Genomic DNA, 23,111 nt, shown 5'->3' on the forward strand with positions numbered 1-23,111 from the left:
AATTAGGCAGCATTTTTTTGTGATGGAGAAACATATGGAATTAATTCTGTAAACAATTTTTAAATATGGAATAAAAATGCTGTGATTTAAAGTCTATACTGCAGGACACGATTCTGTGGTAACGAAGTTGTGGACAAAATATTTTTGTTTATTTTGCTAAATTGTTTCACAAATTGTGTTTAACTTTATTGAGCCCTCCAATATTCCATATGCTGCCATGATTCCAAGGCATTGTCAAATGTGCACATGTCTAAGGTAAAAATAACCTTAAAAGCCATTGCATAGGACAATTTACATTTTAAAATTTTCAGCCAACTGTATTAAATAGTGGAATAAAGTCACACATTTTCTTCCTATTTCAGAAACTATATTCATTATCAGCATAAAGTCTACTATTTTGGAAGAATAACATTTTATCTGGAATCCAAAACTTCCTCATTAATTTTGTCATTTTGACAAAACATAGAAAAGTGTCAACAAAAAGATGAAGGCTTTCAGTTTGGTATACATTTTTGTGCAACTAACATGTGATGTTTTCCATTTATTATATCCTGGTCCTTCAAGCATCATATTATTAAAAAATGAAAGACGGAAACTACTTGGGACCGATTCCTTCAATTCTGCTTGTTACTCTCTCTCTCTCTCTCTTTTTTTTTTTTTTTTTTTACCCTGGCCCTATCTTAAAGTCGTTCAGTTAATGGTGAGCACATATGGTTAATTAACATAGGTTTGATGTAGTTTGATAATTTAGATTCCAGTGATGAGTGAACAGACAGTGTAGATTCAAACTCCAGAAAAGGTAAACACATTCTATAAAACAAAGTAATTTCCTTCCATGGATCACCATTGCAGTATCCCAACCTGCTGTGTGATTCTCAAAGCTTATTGAGTATCAAGGGTTAATGGCTCAGACAAAGGGGAGCTGCCGATTAGTACATTGGGAGCAACCCTGGCAATGGAGGCTCTGGATCTAGAGAAGGCATCTACCTCCTTAGCATGGAGAACATCGATATCTGTGCAGTAACAGAAACCTGGTTCAAGGCTCTCAAGAGCACCCCAGCACTACCAGGTTATACCTCATACCATGCTTTTCGGCCCCAAAACTTGGACCGAACCACAAAAGGAGGGGGAGTATCAATATTCGTCAAAGATACCCACACCTCCAGGTTGGTGGCACAGCACGAAGCATCAGAGACTATCCATGTGCAACTAACTGTGGGTAAAACTGCCTTCCAGTTTATAGCCTGCTACAGACCACCCTCCCAAACACAGGAACCCCACTTGGCCTTCCTGAGAATACTGGAAAATATGAAGGTCTCTCCAAACACCATTATATTGGGCGACTTCAACTACCCAAACATAGACTGGGAGCATTGCTCTAGCTCCAACACCCTAGCCCAAAGGTTCCTAGAATTTATAAACTCAAATGCTATGGAACAACTTGTTACCACTCCCACAAGAGGGGAAAACATACTGGACCTGATCATCACCAACATGGGGACACTATGCTCCAGACCAGAAGTGTATCCCTCACTGGTAAGATCAGACCATAAACTAATCTCACTGGATATTCACATCCCGACCCCACCCCCTGCCCAGAAAACCACAGTGAAAAACTTCTCTAAAGCAAATTTCACACGCCTCAAAACCGAGAAGAAATCCTTCAAAGCCCCCGGGCCTGTGGAAAATACGGCCCAGACTGCAGAATCCTTTATAAATGCATTCTATGAACACCTTCAGGAATGCATGGATCATGCAATCCCAAATAAAACCAAGACCCAATCCTCCAAAGGCAGACATCCTGTCTGGTGGACCCCAGCCATAAACAAACTATACAATAGAAGGAGGAAGCTACTCATGATAGAGCAAAATCCCAAAAAGGGAAGGCATCTTTGATCAGTATTAGCAAAAAACTACGGGCACTCATAAATTCGTCTAAGGCCAGCTTCGAGAGAAAAATTGCACAGGACACTAAGGATAATCACAAGGCTTTCTTTAGTTATGTTAGGAACCTGGGTGGGAAATCCCAGATACGCTCAGAATTAGTCCAAAATGACAAAAAATACACCGAACCCACAGACATTGCCAACATCCTAGCTGACAGGTTCAGTGCAAACTTCTCCCCCCTCTCCCCACCAAAAGGGCAAATATCTATCCCAACAGAGTGCTGCCCCCCTGACATCTCAGATGCTCAGGTAAGAGCCGCCCTCTCCAAAGCAAAAAACACAGCATCAATGGGACCAGATGGTGTCCCGGGCTGCATCCTACATGAACTCCAAGAAGAGCTAAACCCAAACATAAAACTACTGTTCAATCTTAGCCTTACTACAGGATATGTACCCAAAGAGTGGCGTACAGCAACAGTGGTCCCTCTCCACAAAGGTGGTGCCTCAACGGATCCTGGAAACTATCGCCCCATAAGCCTGACTAGCTTGGTCTGCAAAGCTATGGAAAGGATCATCATGGACCTCATAAATAAAGATATTGGGGACCTACAGACACTGGATCCTACCCAGTTTGGCTTTGTTAAGGGCAGATCCTGCCTCTTAAACCTGGTCGATTTCTTTGAAACAGTCACCAAGGCCATTGACGAGGGAAGGTGGTCCACACAGCCTACCTGGACCTCAAAAGCCTTTGATACAATACCCCACTCTGGCATTATAGATAAGCTCACCAGCTTAAATATAAACCCCTATGTCACTAGATGGGTTGCAAACTGGCTCAAGGACAGAACCCACATGGTTAGAATTGCTGGAGCCATGTCAGACTCCAAACCAGTTACAAGTGGTGTCCCACAAGGCTCAGTCCTGGGACCTCTCTTGTTCGGTATATATTTCTCGGCGGTACAGGCCAACACGGAAGGACTGTGGCTGACCAAGTTCGCAGATGACTGCAAACTGGGCGCCATAATCAACTCTCCAGCTGACACAAGCATCCTCCAGAAGGGCCTCATAGAAACAGACAACTGGTGCCAGAGCCATGGCCTCAAGCTAAATGCCAAAAAGTGTATAGTCATCCCCTTTGGCAAAAACAAAGTGCCCACAAATTACCACATAGGTGGTAATCCATTAAGTACAGAAGAAGTCATTAGGGACCTGGGGACCCAAGTTGATAGCAATCTCTCATTTGACAACCACGTGGCCAAAGTGGTTAGAAAAACATTTTATATAGCCCACCTAATCATGAAGGGATTCACATCTAGATCAGGGGAGGTCATCGTGCCTCTTTACTCATCCCTCATCAGGCCCATAATTGAGTACAATGCCCTTTTGGGATGTACCTTACCAGACACCTGCAGCAACTGGAAAGACCCCAAAAGTACCTCACCAAGAGGATCAAAGGGCTCAAACAGATGCCATATGCTGCCCGGTTAAAGAAACTCCAGCACTACTCAGTGGCATACCGCCTGCTCAGAGGCGATCTGTGCCTGACATATAAAGCCATGTCCAACCCGGAATTAATGGACATGCTGCAGCTCAGAAAATCCAAATCCCATCGAGCTACGCGCTCGAGAGACTTGAACCTCAGCACTGAAATAAATAGGACATGCTGGAGGGACAGATTCATAACCCAGAGGCTCCCTTCACTCTTGAATAAAATCCCAGTCCAGGTCAGGCAGAGTCCCACATTGACTCTCTTCAAGAGGAATCTTGATGAGTGGATGGGAGATCATAGGTTTACCCCGGCTATCACTTCTGTGTCACTGTTAGACAGAGGCACAGTATACTAACCTCAAAAAAGGCATAGCAAAATTAATTTAAAATGGGTGGCGTAAGCCCAACACACTCTGGCTAGGCTTATAAATGCCCTAGGGCAGATAGCCTAGTATGAACCTATGAACCTAAAGGTGCATACAGAAGACCAAGATGCTGCTTCTAGGATGGCTGTGGAATCAATTCCATTGTAAAAGGTTGCAGAAGAGACAACAGCTCTATTGAAAGTGGCTTTAACTAAGGCAGGTAAGGATTTTCCATGGTTGGTGTAGAAAAATGAAATAGATTTAGAAATCCTGTTTTCAATGGCTTGTTTAGAGACTGAGTTTCCCAACTTAGTTTCCTGGAAGGAAACAAACAATTGAGTAGTCTTGCAAACAGTCTTGGACTTAACCATGTAAATTCTTAGCTGCCCATGTACATCCAGAGAAGGGAGGATCTGATCCCCATTGTTCTGAGGATTAGGAAAAGATAGGTAGATGGATGGCCTGAATGAAGGACAACTTATTGGCCACCTTCAGCATAGAACAAGGATTGGGCCTCAGAGGAACCCTGCCCTTATGAGAGATAAGGAAGGGAGGGGATGTAATTAGGGTTTGGATCTCAGAAACTCTTCTTGTCAAAGTACATGCTACTACATGTATGGTTTTCCTTGTACAGAATTTTAGAGAACTGGAAGCCACTGGATCAAAAGGTGGCAGAGTGAGCTTCACTCTACCTTTGTCTGAGTGAATGGTATTAGCAGCACGTTAAGGTTTACATGAGTTATCAGTTAAAATATAAAAGAAAAAGTAAGTCCCATAAAATGGAACGTGGAGGCTTGAACAAAAAGGCATACACTTTGAAGCACCAAAACACCTGCAGCCTAGCCTAGTCTTCAGTCTTCCAGTCCAAAAAAAAAAAAACAAACCAAACACACATATCCACACAAAAAAAGAAGGGCGTTCTTTATTCAAATTATAAAAATGCAGTAGCGCTTTCACCAAACACGCTTTCTTCTTCTTCTTCAGCATGTAGCATTGTGATTCCCTTTAATAAATACCTTCCTAAAACATTAAAAACAATTAATCATTAAATCATAAAACTAATTTAAAAAAAATGGGTGGCTTCAAAGTATGCCTTTTTTTCAAGCCTCCCTCCACGTTCCGCTTTATGGTTATCTTTATTTTATTTTTTTGTTTTTTTTGGAATGTTTTTGTTTTGTTGTTTTGTCATATAAAAGAAAAAGGGATATGCCAAAGGATTTTTATACAGGAACATATGATTTCAGGCACTTTATAGAATATATCCTGAGGTGCTGGAAGTTGAGAATCAGGTGCATTAGAAGTGGATACAAAGTAATCCAGAAAAGCTTTCAATACAGGAGAGATAGGTACAGCCATAGGAGTTCATACTTCTAGCAAATTGTATTTTATTTTTGCAAATCAGATATTTGACTGAATTCCCACTCAGAATGCACCATCATCTGAGTTATGGTTTCCCAAAGGATATTTCCTCTACAGGAAGGAAAATCAGGGGATAAAGTATCAACAGTAGTAGCTTTGCCTGGAAAATGAATCTGGGATGAGTAGGTCAGGGCATGTACATACAAATCTGACTCTCTGTCATCTTCCTCAAGAGGGTGACTCAAGTTGTCTCTTTTTAGTGGCAGAAGGAAAAGAAGCAGAAGAAAGAAAACATGGTGACTTGACAGCCAAAATGGCCTTAAATAGGCCTTGGGGAAATCCATCCATTCCTTTTCCTGGGACATCTGAGGACAGGAAACATCTCTCATTTTTTCATTTTCTTCTTTACTTCTTTTCATGCAGATGCAACTCCTTGCATAGCTCAATTAAAGACCTTGGTACCTCTTCCCAAATTAATATTTGGGGAATACTGTAATGTCCTTCTGAAATGATAAGACAAGGCTGCCCCTTCTGTACCACATTAGTAAGGTTAGGCATATTGGATGTGATAAAATCAGATGCCATTCTGGCTTTCAGTGGGCTTGTACTAGTGGGAGCCTGTGAAGCAGTTGAACATATTGTGGTTTCTGAAACCTCAACATGTATGTCTGAGTCTGGTTTGGCAGGCGATCTGGCCTAAGCCTTTTGAATTTCTTTTTTAGATTGAGTGGGATGTTAGAATGTGGAAGGATCTGCCATTTTAGATTGGGAGAGACACCTAAGGCTCTGGATCTCTAGATAAACATTAAGTGAGGGAAGATCCTTTCCAAACACCTGCAGCAACTGGAGAGGCCACAAAGGTTCCTTACAAAAAAAAAAAATAAATTCAGGGTCTTCAAGATGTGTCTTACGCGGACAGACTGAAATCATTGTCACTTTACTTTGTGTTGTACAGACTGCTTAGTGGCGAACTGTGCATTGCATATAGAGCAATCTCTGACCCAGATTTAATGGAAATGCTGCATATTCGCAAGGCAAATGGCACACGGGTCAGTCACTCATAGGACCTTAACCTGGTATGTGATATCAACAGAACTTGATGGAGAGACAGTTTTGTCACAGAGATTGCCCCACCTTTGGAACAAGCTTCCTATTCATGTTAAACAAAACCCCTCATTGGCAGTATTTAAGCACAATTTGGACGACTGGATATATAAGCAGAAATTCACTCTGGGGGTTCCACTTGTGTCCCTCTTGGACAGGGGCAGTTAGGTGCTGATTTTAGTGTCTGCTTGAACCAGACACCCCTGAAAACATGGGTTGAACTTGGCTAGGCTTGTAAGGGGCCTGGGGCTGTTAACCTAGTAACCTTCTGTGATCCTATGATCCCATGTATACGTAGGATTTTTGGTACAAATGACTGACAGATATTGCAGATTTTATAGTCATGCAAAAGGGACACTGGGAATGCAGATCCTTATAAGAAATCTGCCTTCCACAATCATTCTTTGCCCTTCTAGCTGACATCTTACAGTATTTAACCACAATAGATGCAAGAAAAAACAAGGAAGGTTCTTCAACAGGGCACTTATCTGAACTAGTGAAAACATAAGATACCAACAACTGATCATAGAACAGACCAAATGGTGCAAGACCTGTGTCTGGACTAGCAGCAAGATAGTCTGTGGTTTTCATGCTCATATGTCTGCTTATGTACTCTTACATCTGCGACCTTAGGTCATACATCAGACATATGGCCGTATGGAAGATTTTGACTTTGGTACCCCAGCTGAAAGTCCAGGTTATTTGGTGAGATAACCCAACAGTTTGCAATACTACAACAGTGATCTAAGAAAAGACATCTAATATTTTGCACAGTTGTAATAGTAAGATTATTATCCTTGACTGCAAAGTTGAAAGACTCAACTTCCGGAAGGCCAGAAGAAGATTCCATCAAATACAGTGGTTTCCCTTGACAGTGAATTTAAAAATAGTTCTATCTGACAGATGCTGCTGCTGATGCTTCTATGCCTTCATTTTGCATTTAGATTTTGGAGTATGAATGAGTGATCCTTTGAAGCTGATTTTAATGGTATTTTTAAACTTTCCTATGATGTTTAAACCAAACTTCTGGGAGAAGAGCAATAATAGATCTGATGTGTTGTTATGCAGCCGGACAAAGTACCTGATGCTGGATAGCAAGGTGGCTTGGTGGGAAAGGAGGGTTCATGATTAAATGATAGAAAATAGAAATGAATAATTACATCTCCTCACAGTAATTCTACCCTGTATACACAGGCTGTCATATATGCCAGGAGGATTTGGGGCTGCAAGACAACGGGACATATGCAGGAGAAGTAGATGGCATTCCTTTACTGCTGGTAAGTACTCACCTGGAATACTATGTACAGTTACAGACAAATGTCTTAAAAATAACTGATGCTGTTAGTGCATAAAAGGTTACTAATGTGGCCAACAGAATGATGGACTGAAAAATGAACAGCAATTCAAGGTACAGAGCAGGTGAACTGAAGTAAGCATCAGGACAGGATCTGGTGTATTTGTATTAAAAATGAAAGAATGAATGGACTTATGGCCAAAGGATACAAATGAAAGCAGAACAACAGTGTTATAAGCTTGAAGGTAAATGAGTCCCATCTAATTTCAAAAAGAGCTTTTTTTACAAGGAGAGGGTGAAGGAGAGAGAAGAAGAGAGATAGAAAGGAAGGAAGAAAAAGATCTAGAATGATGAGGTGCTGAAATCAGATGCTAGAGAATGTTATATATAATCAGAAGAGACATCCATTCTAGCTTAGGAGATGTGGCAGATGAGGAGGTAAATGCAGTGAATTTGCTGACAACTATAACATTCAGATTGTCTTGATATGCCATTTGTTCATGCTTGTATGTTAGTGGAAAATTAATAAACAAATGGTTTAGATATAATTTCTGTTGTGATATTCCCAAAACTGCTAGGATATACTTGCAAGAATGGAGTTCAAATGACAAAACACATTGGAATGAATATATAATGGAATATAATCCACACCATAATCATATATTATTATTATTATTATTATTATTATTATTATATGATGGCACATTTGGGATTCATGATTAATGGAAGAAGGTGTATAGTTAACATGTGTGCTTGCAGGATCAGTGGTAGCAGTTTAGTGTAGGGGTAGGGTATAAGTCTATCTGGTATGAATCTTATAGCATGGGGAAAGGGAGAAACAATATTGAGAAGGAGGGGGTGGGATGTACAAAGGAGTTACTGACTATACTCCATGGCTTAGATGTTAGAGGCATTACTACAGGTGATTTGGAGCTAATTTACTATTTTAGACATGTATGGGAGATTAGTACACTTGGTGAATCTCTGATCAGTGTACATCTGTAGTTCGAAATGTTTGTGGTTATGCTGCATTTGATATTGCAGTTATTCATTTTATTCTCAGGAAGCATGCCATGAAAACCTGAAAAAAGTTACTAAAAATACAAAAAATCAAGCAAGCAGCATTAAACATTGTTTTTTTTTTTGTTTGTTTGTTTTTGGAGAGGGGGTTTGTTACATTACCCGGTCATAGACCCCTTTAATTGGCAAAAGGCCCATTGACGACTAATAATCCACAGCTAAACACATGTTGGAAAACTGTCTGTGAGGTGTTTATTGTTTTAGCCCCATATTGCATGTTATCACCAAGTCCTATATTGCTTGCTATCATGAAGCCTCTGTTTCTTTATATAGGTTCAGTTAGCTACTGTTAGTTTTAATATTCTGTGTTGTCTTTTGAAACAAACTCCAAGGAAATAAGTTACATATATTTATCAGTTCACATAAAAAAGGTGAGTAGCAAAGGACGTTTTACAGCTTAGCTTTTGCTGCTGTATCACAAGTATGCACTAGATTATTTTGTCACAGACATATTACGTATGCATCTTTACATCACAAAACAGTGTAGGAAACTTCTCTGTGTGGAAGATTTTCAGTCCATATATTTCTAGTTAATCACTGTATATTAATCAGATCAGACAATAGTAGTAGAAGTAGCGAACGTAAACTTGTCAAGTCAAAAAGTAATAATAGAAAATATATAATTCTACAGTACTACTAAGTATTTGAAAGTAATCCAGGCAAGGCAGGCAGTCTGTTTCCAGTCAAAAATCCTTTATTAAGTACACAGACAAGCGATCCAAGTAAAACAAAAATAAAGTAATAATTTTCTCACAAGCTTTCTAAATATATATATACTTTTTATCAGGCATGGGAGTGGTTTACTGTGCTGTAAAACAAAAGTGTTATTGGTACACATGTTAAATTCACATCTCTTCCCCCATCAGTGTGACATTCGAGCTGGTCCTGCCCTACCTAGTAGCTGTCATAATAATATATACCCGTAATGTACTTTAATGGTACATCTTATTTAACCAAATTATTAAGTCTGTGATTTATACAAGGCAATATACTACATGGCTGGAAATATATCAACCTTAGTTCATTTTGCGATCAAAAATTATATATAAATATATACATATACATTTTGCATGTAAAAATCAGTTTCTATTCTCATAACCTATTGTTAACAAAGATCGCTTTCGTCCTTCTAGACTTCTTCAGGTCTGTGTACAAGAACCCTAAAAACCTATATAATTGTATAATTAGTTAGTATTGTTATTACCATCATTTTGAATAAAGTAGAAAAAAGAGAACCAGAAAAAAGTAAAAAAATATATGTATGATGATGGAAACAAAATATGCACTTAAATGTCAAATGATCTGAAATGGTATTTAAAACCAATTTGTAGAAAAAAATAAAATAAAATACACTTAGTCATGTAAACAATGTGGCAATTTTCTAAGTTCCAGTGCACTTTTAATTGAACAGTAGTAGTTTAGTTCAGGCTTTCTAAAAGAGTTCAGCTTTAATTGCCACATGAGTTCCTGTTTCTCCAGAATATTCGGGATGTCTCCTTCAAGATCACCCATGACTATGTGATCCAGGATCTGGAACTTAAAACCTGTGTGTCTTTGATGAAGAGAAAGGTGTTTGGCTAGTGCATTATTTTTACATCCAGAGCGGATTTCTGACAGATGACATGAAATCCTTCCCTTGAGTTTATTTACAGTCTTGCCCACATAGAGGAACTCTTTTAGAAAGCCTGGACTAAACTACTACTGTTCAATTAAAAGTGCACTGAAACTTAGAAAATTGCCACATTGTTTACATGACTAAGTGTATTTTATTTTATTTTTTTCTACAAATTGGTTTTAAATACCATTTTAAATCATTTGACATTTAAGTGTATATTTTGTTTCCATCATCATACATATATTTTTTTACTTTTTTCTGGTTCTCTTTTTTCCACTTTATTAAAAATGATGGTAATAACAATACTAACTAATTATACAATTATATAGGTTTTTAGGGTTCTTGTACACAGACCTGAAGAAGTCTAAAAGGACGAAAGCGATCTTTGTTAACAATAGGTTATGAAAATAGAAACTGATTTTTACATGCAAAATGTATATGTATACATATATATATAATTTCTGATTGCAAAATGAACTAAGGCTGATATATTTCCAGCCATGTAGTATATTGCCTTGTATAAAATCACAAACTTAATAATTTGGTTAAATAAGATGTACCATTAAAGTACATTAGAGCTATATACAGTGGCGGCTGGTGACTTCAAATCACAGGGGGGCTGCAGGAGACAGCTGAATGGGTGGGGTCAAGGGGAGGGGGTGTGGTCACACAATCAGTTCTGAAAAAAATGGATGAAATTAACATTTCAGCTAAGAAACCTTCTCTTATGGATACAGAGCTTCCTACATTCCAAATATCTGTGCCTCCTATATACTGCAATCAACTCTAAAGTCACTGTTCTTTGGGGGAAAGGAGATTCCCCTAAAGCAGTCACTACCCTCAATATGCATACATAACATTGCCAGTGTGATGTAAACCCAAGACTGCATCCCTTCACAGGGAACAGCTTTAAGAAGAAAAGCAGCATCAATAAATGATACAGCAATCAGGAAGTACTTAGTCTCACAAAGCTAACAAACATTGATGCATAACAGCCAGCCACATGGCTTCCTGGCAGATCCCTGGCTATGGCCCAGATGATCCAAGTTCAGTTGGGAGCATGAGCACTGAAGTAGCCAGCTGGATGGGGGAAGGACAGAGAGTTAGTTGTGACAGCTAACCCACCCTTATCCTCCGTGGAAGGATAGGTATACACAGTACCCTGCTGAAAGGGTGGCACCGTTGGGTTAGACTACAGGGGTAAGATCTATACAAGGAGGTGGGGCAGAGGCTGAGAGCCTGTTAACCAGAACTTTACTTTAAATATTGGTATTCCAGGTATGCAACAGGAGCTGTGCCAAGCATAACATATCGGTCAGCACAGAAGGGAATATAATCTCTTGACACCCTGCAAGATAACTACACATGATCCCCGACGCTTACATTCCATGACTGGTGCCCGTGGATGCTGGGTAGTTGGCAGAATTAATGGGTAAATGGTAGATGGGAAGGTGATGGTCATAAGAAGATTATGTGGTCAAAAAGCACATTAAAACTTTTTTTGGTGGACAACCCAACAGTGGTGTATTTTTGATCGGCAGTCTACCTCACTGAATTGGAGAGTCACATGACATGATGATACAGCTTTTCTTCATAAAAAAATCTTTGATCACTCAGTGTGTTAATGCAAATGTGTGAATTCCTGCACAGAAAATGATTCGAAGGGATTAACTATTGGTAAACATCACACTCTGACAAAAGTGTTAGAAGAAAACAGGCATGGGCAAGCATACTCAGGTTACTGAGCTCAGTAAATATTTTCTGAGTGTTTCTGAGAAGCATTATGGATCACACTGCTCAGAACATTTAGAAGTGGCTAATGAGATAGCCGGCTACAGCATATCTCTGTGGACAGCATGCTTCAAGACACCACCACCACTCCTTTGATAATGAAAAACAGCATTTTAATGACAACAGCCGAATCTGAATTGCATGTTTAAATCTATCCAGTGTAACATTTGCAGAGTATTTGTATAGATATTACGTGAGGTTTCAGGACAAAACAGAAACATCTGGTCACACCCAGGCAAAACCAGGAAGGCATGCAGTAGCAGACTAGATAATTCAGATTCCTGTCTCTATAAATAGCAACAGTAGATATTTTGTTATAAGCAGTATGTATAACACAATGTATTAACTCATACTAACAAGTTTCACCATGAACTTTTTTTTTTTGCTTAGTCACTGGTTCTACTTCCATTTAGAATGCAAACAACTGTTTATAATTAATTTACTGAGTTTTTCTAAGTGAAAATGACTAATAATATAGCACAAGTCACCCAGTTGACTGAGAAAACTGGGAATATAAAAATGTATTCCACAATGGACCATGACTGTTTCTTGAGAACAACCCAACATTGCATACAAATACGACCTTTCCCTGTACTTAACTACAATTTTGCATTAATATTTACACAATGAATTCTCTAAGCGAGGGTTACTTGATCTAAGAAGTCGCCAAATAGATAAAACAAAAGAAAAAGTTTTGATGTGAAGGCTATGGCTAACATTTACTTACTTAATTCTGAATCTGCACCTTCAAGTTCGTTCACTCTGTACTTTAAAACTTTTCTTCTTTCTTCTTCTTTCTTCTTTTTCTTCTGTTCTTCTAGGAGTAGGCACACCGCACACGCTGCAGAAAATAAATCCACCCAAAAAAACGAAAAATGATCCGATTGACCGATTCCCAAATAAATCCAAAAAGAAAAGTAAAAAGATCACGAAACTAAACTTTAAACAAACAATACAGGGCGACTGAAAGCTGAAGCTCGAAGCAGCTAACTGACTGATTGATTCTCGCTCTTTTCTCAGGACATAAAGCCCGGGAAGAGAGCGACAACAATCAGCAGCATTTGCCCAGCAAGCACGTCATGACGTGCCTGCGGACGTCGCAGTCCGAGCCCCTTTCATGTCTATGCGGTTTGTGTCTCAACTGCATAGACTTCTGGGGAGTTCTGGGCATCAGAATGATGCCTTCTTTGCTCCTCCGGGCTGCAATGAAAACATTGCAGCAAGAATTTAAAAAAAAAAAAACGCTGTTGCGATAGAAGCTCGCAATGCGCATGCGTGTAATTTCGAGTCGCGGACTCGAAATTTAAAGTATAAAAATAGATTTCATTTTTTTTTTTTTTTTACATAAAAAAAAAATAAACTATGTACTCAGCTGTCTAGCTGAGGGGGCTGCAGTCCAGCAGCCCGATGCCACGAGCCGCCCCCTGGCTATATATTATTATGACAGCTACTAGGTAGGGCAGGACCAGCTCGAATGTCACACTGATGGGGGAAGGGATGTGAATTTAACATGTGTACCAATAACACTTTGTTTTACAGCACAGTAAACCACTCCCATGCCTGATAAAAAGTATATATATATATTTAGAAAGCTTGTGAGGAAATTATTATTTTATTTTTGTTTTACTTGGATCGCTTGTCTGTGTACTTAATAAAGGATTTTTGACTGGAAACAGACTGCCTGCCTTGCCTGGATTACTTTCAAATACTTAGTAATACTGTAGAATTATATATTTTCTATTATTACTTTTTGACTTGACAAGTTTACGTTCGCTACTTCTACTACTATTGTCTGATCTGATTAATATACAGTGATTAACTAGAAATATATGGACTGAAAATCTTCCACACAGAGAGGTTTCTTACACTGTTTTGTTTTTAGACCCACTACACTTTAGTGGGTTGTTTTGAGACTTCAGGGATACCACGGAGATTACTTGCATCTTTACATCACAAATACACATAAGATTATTTTGTCGCACATATTACATATGCATCTTTGCATCACAAATACACACCAAATTATTTTGCCACACAGACATATTAAGGATTCAGCTTTACATCACAAATACCCAATTATTTCATCATAGAAACATATCACATATGCTTCTTTGCATCACAAATATGCACTGAATTATTTTTTCACAGACATATTAACTATACATCTTTGACTTGCTGAAGTTATACTTGCAAAATGGAATGGTGCAATGACATAGTATTTCATGTTTTGGTATAAAAGATACTTCAGGAAACTACTTAATGTACTTTTTTACATTCAGATCTTGTCTGTGCTTTCACAGATTTACTCAAAGAAGAGAACAAAGCTGCTGATTCTTTTTCTCACTAAACAGCTTGTGTTCCATATCAAAAAGTGAAAAGTGTCTTCTTCAGAATCAGAAGTTCATTCCCCACATGTTCACATTTATAGCACCACAGCACCATTAAGGTTCCAAAAAGCATATTCACATGACACAATCACATTAAAAAATTATTATAAAACTTACATAGTTAAAATACTTAATAATGAAATTAATAAAAATAAATCCTTAATATAATATTATCCTAGATAGAATTATATCATAAACAGTGGGAAACCACTTTGCAGCTAGGCCATGAAAAACAGTAAATTATTTTTCCCCAAGGAAAAAATTCAAAAGGGTATGTGTCAGGGTGATTCTTTGTCTTTTGTCTTATCATTAACCCATTAAGCTATTTACTCGATATATTATGTTATGGTTGCACATCAACTCCCAGAAACTAAATGGATCTGCTGTTTTTATACATGGTTTAAAATTCTATAGTTCATCAAATGAGGACATTGAAGCATAACTACTCAGATCACTTACCCCTAAGTACCAGTATGACTCAGTCATAGTCCATGTGGACATGAATGACCCAAAGTGTACCTGCTTGGGCTATATGAACAGAGATATGATTAAGCTCTCAGAATATGTGTCACAGGCAGGTATGAACCTAGCACTGAGCAGCATTCTACCATCTCCAAGGATGATGCCACAATACCAGCAGAAAATGATCAACTTTAACAAATGACTTAGCTACTATGTCATTCCAAGGGGTCCAAAACTTGTCAGAATGGAAAGAAATGGTTGACAGGCCACCCTGCTTTACCAGGGATGGTCTTCACCTTTTACCTCTAGGCTTTTGGATCTTTGCCAAAACATTATCCACCCCGTAGTGCCTTTTTTAGCCACTGCCAAACAGACAAGACTTTCAACATAACAAAAGCTACTCAGGACAAGCTAAATGTGTTACTGCTCAGTGCTAGGAGTCTCTACAAGAAACTGCACTCCCTGGAAGCTTTCCTCACTCTGGAGAATGCTGACATCTGTGCAGTTACTGAAGCATGGTTCAAAGCCATGGAAAGCACTCTGGTAGTGCATGTCAATAACACCTTTCTTATGTTCTGATCACCATTGAACAAGAAAGAGCAAAAGGTGGAGGTGTAGCTATCTACATAAAGGATAAGCACACCTTAAGGCTGGTCAAACAATATGACATGTTTGAGCTACTCCATGTCCAAATGACCATGGGAAAAATCCATTACCATATTCTTGCTAGCTACAGGGTCCCCCTCCATGAACCAGGAAACCCATACATCATACCTGATATTACTAGAATCATTCATCATCCTGCCCAATACCATATTCATGGGTGATTTTATCTACCCCTCCATTAATTGGGAGACATTCACAACCACTAACATGCAGGCCCAAAGATGTCTTGACTTTGTAAATTCAAATGCCCTGGGGCAGCTGGTCTGCACGCCTACTAGTGGAAGAAATATTCTAGATCTGATACTCACAAACATGGGAGAGTGCTGCCCCCCCCCCGTGTTATTTCCTCATTGGTAAGATCAGATCACAAAGCGGTCTCCCTTGAAATAAAGGGAAATAAAGTCCCCCCACTAAACCCCAAAAACTTTAAGAACTTGTCTAAGGTAACTTACTTCCTATTAAGGGATGGCATAGCTAGTTTGCAAGCTCCCCCAAATCCAGAAAACACAGAAACCTATGTAGAGGCATGACAAAATAAACAACTGCATAGAAACAGCAGTACCAGATCCCTGGCATGAATAGATTGTACAACAAAAGAAAGAAAATCCTATTGAGAAGTAAGATGTACACAAAAGAGCAAAATGTCCTTCATTAGTCTAAACAAGTGAATCAGAGAACTAGTCAAGTCTCTGAAAGCAGACTTTGAGGTAAAAGCAGCCTCCAAAGCTAAGGCTATCTGTAAGGCATTTTTCAGTTACACCCACAATCTTAAGGGCATCACCCAGCAATGTGCAGAATTAGTTTTAGATGGAATCACCTATAGTCAGCTGGATGATATAGCAAATCTGCTGCTCAACAAATTCAGTTCAAATTTCACCTACTCATCACCCCCGGTTCTCCCCAAGAAATACCCTCTACCACTCCACCACCAATTATCATGAAAGAACAGGTTGCCACTGCTCTCTCTAAAGTTAAAAACATGGCTTTAATGGGGTCTGACAATATACAAGGTTGTCTCTTAAACAGTTTAAATCACGATTGTCAGTCCCATTAGGACCACAGCCTCTGGACTGACCTTGTCCTGATAGAATGGAGTACAACCACAGTCATCCCTTTGCATAAAGGGGGACCATCTACTGACCCAGGAAAGTACAAACTCATAAGTCTAGTATTATATGTAAGGCTATGGAAAGAATAACCATGGTCTTGATAAATATTGACATAAAGCTCAGAAGACTGGACACAACCCAATTTGGCTTTCTCAAGGCCAGGTCATGCCTACTGAATCTGGTGGATTTATTTGAGAAAGTCACTAAAGCCATGGATAAGGGTAAAACAGTACTTACTGACTACTGCTACCTGGCCAAGACATATGAGACAATTCCCTACTCAGGTATTAAAAATAAGCTCACAAAACTGGGCGTACATTCCTATGTCACTAGATGGATAGCTCATGGACAGAACACATGTGGTTAAAGTGGTTGAATCCAGATTCAGCAAGAGGCCTGTTACTAGTGGTGTGCCACAAGCCTCAGTGCTGGGACCACTCCTGTTCAGAATATACTTCCCTGAAGTCATGGCTAATATGGAAAGCCGCTGGATGACAAAGTTTGCAAATGACTCCAAGCTGAGGGCATTCACTGAATCCCTCAATGATGTAGATATCCTTCACGAGGGTCTAGATCAGACAAATGGTTGGTAATAGAACCATGGCCTAAATCTAAATATGAAAGAATGCATTATTATACCCTTTGGGAAGTCAAATCCATCCACCTTCAACCCCTTTTTCCCATGGGGTTGGGGTGTCACTTCAGCAGTGGCAATCATCTCAAGCCAAGGTTTACACTGACAGATGGCTAGCCCTGCTGCTGTAGTTCATTCATACCACTCAATCACATACACACTATTACCGTTGGCCAGTTTAGAGTGTCCAGTCCACTTACTGCATGTCTTTGGAATGTGGGAGGAAACCAAAGCACCCAGAGGAAGCCCACAGGGACCACAATGAGGACATGCAGACTCCGCACAGAAGGCACCCTGATTGAGAATTGAACCAGAGAGTCTATTGCTGTGAGGCTACAATGCTAATACAGACACTTTGACTTCACTTTACTTTGACTCTGGGAAGTCAAATACCTCTGCAAATTACAACATCAATACCACACCTGTAAGAGTAGACTCACAGGTTAGAGATCTAGGAACACAGATAGATAGTAGCCTGAAATTTGACAACCATATGTCCACAGTGTGAGGAAGTTCTTCTGTGTGGCACAACTTATAAGTAAAGATATGGCATCCAGAGCCAAGGAAATTGTAGTACCTCTGTACTTAGCCCTCATTAGACCAATAATCGTGTACAATGCACCAATTAGCATGTACTTCACTAAGCACTTACAGCAGCTGGAATGACCTCATAAAATACAGGGTATAAGCAACATGTCCTATGCGGATAGACTAAAAGTTCTATAGCTTTACTCTGTCTTCTACCAACTATTTAAGGGTGACCTTTGGCTGACCTAGAAGTCACTCACACAAATCCAGCTATGATGGAGCTGCTACACATCCACAAGTCAAACAGCATGAGGGTCACTCGATCTAGGGATCTAAACTTAGTCAGCAACTCAAACAAAACATGCTGGAGTGACAGATATGTGTCTCAGACATTGCCCCCTCTTTGGAACAGGCTTCCTATTCACATTAAGCAAAGCCTTTCCCTGTTCCTCTTCAAACACAATTTAATCAGTGGATGTGGAATCACAAATTCATACCTGGGGTAGTGCCTATGTCCCTTATGGGCATTCTGTATAATACTCAAGGCATAGATACAAATCCATATTATCTTTTTACACCAGGGGTCATTTATTGGGTAAAATTTGGTTATGTTGGCTAAGCTTGTAAGGGCTCTTAAGTCATTAGCCTAGTAATCATCTATGACTTACAAATGGAAAAAAAAACATTCTCAAATGATACAAGAATGACCTTTAGTCTTTATAAAGGTGAATAAGCAACATTTATAAAAGGAAAGCTGCAGCACCAAGAAAATATCAGCCTGGGATAGGAATGTGATATAAGGGAACATGAAAAGCAGGGAGAGTATAGTATTTGGTAATAGCTGAAGGGTTAGCAATAAACAAATTAGAACAATGCTCGATAAGAAATACTCCAGAGGACAAAGTAAATATTGAAAACTGTCTCCATTTCAAGGAATAAAGTCTAGGCTATAATTCAGTTTGCTCTTCCTGTTCTAACTTATAGCTTTCGTGTGATTGATGGCCTCAAACAGCATTGAACCAGTTGGAGAGAAAACAAGAAAATGTTTTATGCTTATATAAAAAATATGCCATGATTATACATCTCTAGCTCTGAAGGATGTATGGCCTCCTCAAAAGTGACTACATGTACATGCCTGCAACTGTGGAACTGTATGCATATCTGTTGACCTCATCGTATGCCAGCCTAGTAAAAGAAGAATGAAGAGAAAAAGTCTAAGATGGCATTTTTACTTAGCATTTTGGAACAGAGTAGGAATGGAAATCAAATTGGAAGTAGACAAATATCACACAGCAAATGAAATGCTATAAACAAAATAAAATCTGTGAAGAAAATGACCAGAAGAAAGGAAAGAAAACAAGAAAGCCCACAAATACAGTAGTAGCACGTACAAGAGAAAATCTAGAACAACCTCATGTTAACCCCAGTTTGACAAAGGAATGGTTAAGAATGGGTGAATTTAAACCAAATGATGAAAGTCAAATACTGGAGGCCCAAGATAGAGGGTTACATACACACTGATTTACAGAGCCTATTGAAAAAATGGTAGAAATAGACAAATTCAGGTTGTATAAAACAGAACTGGAAACTGTTGCATATCTCATTGATGGGTGTGATACTCTCAACTAATTCTGTATTGTAGTGTTTACACAATCCCCAATACAACAGCCTTGTCATATTATCGTGCCTTTCAATATACCGACCCTCAGCCATGAGTGGATCACACCAGCAATGAGATGTGTGGTTTTACTGAACCTGCATCTATCTGTTAATACCCAAGCTGCCAAATGCTAACCTGTTTAATCATAAAGACACAGATTTTTGTCATTATTGTCAACATATTTTATGAGTACAGTGTGTACATATGTATTCATCCCTCCCATTATGTAAGTGAGCAGTGAGCTATGTTGGTCATCCCACTTCAGGACAGGGTTTTGGTGACATTTCATGTTTTGTTTTGTGTGTGGAATGAGTCTTGTTAGACTACCAGGAAATACTTCTTTCATTGGAGTGATCATTGTAATTATAAATAGTATTGATACCAAAAAGTACAAGATTTTATAATCATTCCAGTTCAGGAGAAAGAGCCACTAATGAATGGGGCTTTTAGTATTTTCTGTAAATAATGTGCTTCAGGTGCAAAGGGAGAAGTAAGAGCATGCTGAATGCAAAAGGAAGCAGGGACACTAACCCAGAATGGACTTCAATAGGTTCTCTCACAGGTAAGCTTCTACGTTATAGTTGGAATAAACACTAAGTCACTAGGAATTAATTCTTGCATATTCTGTTATGTTGTTACAATGTATCTATGTATGTATTGGGGGTTAACAATAAGCCATCATGGGAAGTATTGTTTTACACAGTTTATGTGATGGTGGTTATAAATGCAGCCTTGCATTCTGTGCACGTGTGTGTATATGGTTATGTGTGTGTGTGTGTGTGTGTGTGTGTGTGTGTGTGTGTGTGTGTGTGTGTGTGTGTGTGTGTGTGTGTGTGCGTGTGTGCGTGTGTGCGTGTGTGTGTGTGTGTATGTGTGTGCGTATTGCAGTGTAGACATTACATTTAGGTATATAATAAGAATCCAAACCACACCAGTGTATTATCAGTCTCTTCGTAACTAAACTTGCATATGACACATTGCAAACAGCAGCTATATCTTGGAGTGCTGTAGTGTGTAAATATGGGCTCAGGACCAAGTGCTAGAATTCCAAAAGATCCCTTCTACCTATGGTAATTGGGTATCATAGGTTGGGCAATCACCATGACGGACAGACAGAATCTCTGATTCAGAAACATGATAAAGTCACTAAGAGGAACACTTCATTAGCAATTCATGACTAGCCTCTGATTCAAACATTAGACTGTCAGACCTTAACGCTCTATTGTTCTCACCACCACACAATGCATTATGGTCGCATAGACAAACCCAACACATATATGCACATAAACACACATACAAACACACACACACACACACACACACACACACACACACACACACACACACACACACACACACACACACACACACACAAACACGCACGCAAACACACTCCTGGGATACATTTTCTGTTTCCCATCCACAGATATAAGTTGCGCTTGAATATGGATAGGTATAAACTTTGTTTTATGTTGATGGGAAGTCTGTTCGACAGCAGCGGTATTGTCTGCGAGATATACTTGTTCCTCCAAACTGTTCTGTTGATGTTGCAAAAGAGGTTTAGATCACTAGACTGAGTATTACAGATGTCATTTGACTTACTGGTATGCTGTTAATCCATCAGTAATAGGTCTGAGGATGCCTTGTATGCCAGACACAGGTCACCTCTTAACAGTCTGTAGGATACAGAGTATAGTGACAAGACTTTGAGATGGTCCATGTAGGACATATTTAGGCCTTATACCCTTTTAGAAAGGTAACTCTGCAGGCATTCCCATTGTTACATGTGTCTAGACAGATACATGCCAAAGGGAGCATTATATTCAATGACTGGCTTAATGAGGGCTGAGCAAAGGGGACCAATGACATCCCTTGATCTAGGCACTACTACTTACTGATAATAAATTATTAATTTATTTATTTTTGTATTTGTTTATTTTGTCTCCTTATGTGTTCACTGAGATAGAACACTGATCCAAAAGGCCTGTTCAGGTTCAGCCTGGGTAAAAGTGCACAGCAAAAAAGATCGACTCAGTTGCAATACCAATACCAATATTAACACCAATACCAATGGCAATACCAGTATGATTGTACCAGTGTAAATGTGTACTTTTGTTTGATATGGTTTTATGTAATGTGAGCCAGTTTGATTTGCTGCAGTTTCTAATAATGCGCTGTCAAAGATGAAGTAATGTTTAATTTACTTTCCCAAATCAAAAATGGAAATAAAGTAATAAATAAATAAACATTTACACTGGAATTATTATTTTTAATGTTTTTTGACAGACAAAAAAGATCAGATCTGGGACAAAATAATTAAATAACAAAGGGTATGTAAAGCATGAAGAAATTCAACCAATGAGGTCTTGCAGGAGACATAATGCAAATAACATTAATTAATTAACATTAATTAGGTGCACATACTTACATAAATAATGAGGCAGACATTAACATAAATTCAACCTATAAAGTAAAATGTAACCTATTCAGTTATAAAACTTGCAAGGCACATAATGGCAGCACTATTCACAACACCCACATTTATTGGTAGTGATATTCATAACTTGAAATCATCAATCAATGTTAGTTTGCAAGTCTTAAAAATATCTTTTTTATGAGATGTTTTATTCAATTACCTATAGAAAAAGTACTCTTTACCTTCTTGAGAAAGTGTCAGGACATTTTCAACGTGGTACAGCCATCTAAATGTTTGTACTGGTATTAATGCTTTCTGTTTATACTGTGATATTTCTCTTCTGAATGCAAACTGCATTTCAGAGCAGGATAATTATATGACACTGAGCAGCTGAGCAGGTCAACAGGTATGCATCAGATAGAATGTAGATCACGTCTATGGCATCCCCTAATTACACTCCATCTCTCTCTTTCATTCCTTTTCTCCAGTCAGTGTAAGTTATAATTACTGCCTATGGGAACAAGAGAAGAGTTGAAAACACTGAAAAGCCTTTTCTTCTTCACAGCTCACAAACAGAAAAGGTTGATAGCAGAAGCTTGACACACTTCAGAATTCTTCTCTTGCAGTACAGGCCTATATTTGCTGAACATTTCTTGCTTTTGTTACATATAATCCATTTGAGTCTGTAGGAAGCTCATACTAAGAATATCATCTACAGATCATAAAGGCTTTCATTTTACAGTAGGACTATCATATCTTTAAAGATATCATTATTTGGAAACTTTAAAAAGTACGACATTTAGACATAGATTTTATTCTATATTTCTTTTGCAATATTAATCATTACTATTATTTAACTCACGTTTGCATTTGAATACTAAGCTTCACCCAAACCTTGCAGTTCAATACTTCAGTGCACCGTTTATTTATGAAAAGTAACAAGATGCTAGTAGCAAAGCAACAAGGAGGCAAGAGTCAACTCCATGTCTGATAATTACATGTACACATTTTGTACAAAAATGAACTGAATCAGTATTTATGGAAAACATCTATATGTGTGTATATAGCACTAGGATTTTAAGGAACTTCACAATTTAAGTAAAATAATCCTCTAGTATAATTTAGTTTTCTTTTAATGAAAATCTGTTTATTTCATATCATACTTCCGCTGTGGCGACCCCTAACCGGGAAAAGCCGAAAGATACAACAACAACTTCAAAGTTTCAAACTAAGCTTGAATTCAAGAAAATTCATTTGAAATGAAATG

The sequence above is a fragment of the Protopterus annectens genome, chromosome 10.part0 (assembly GCF_019279795.1).
Source record: "Protopterus annectens isolate FY-2018-M chromosome 10.part0, PAN1.0, whole genome shotgun sequence".
Classification (NCBI taxonomy): Eukaryota; Metazoa; Chordata; order Ceratodontiformes; family Protopteridae; genus Protopterus; species Protopterus annectens.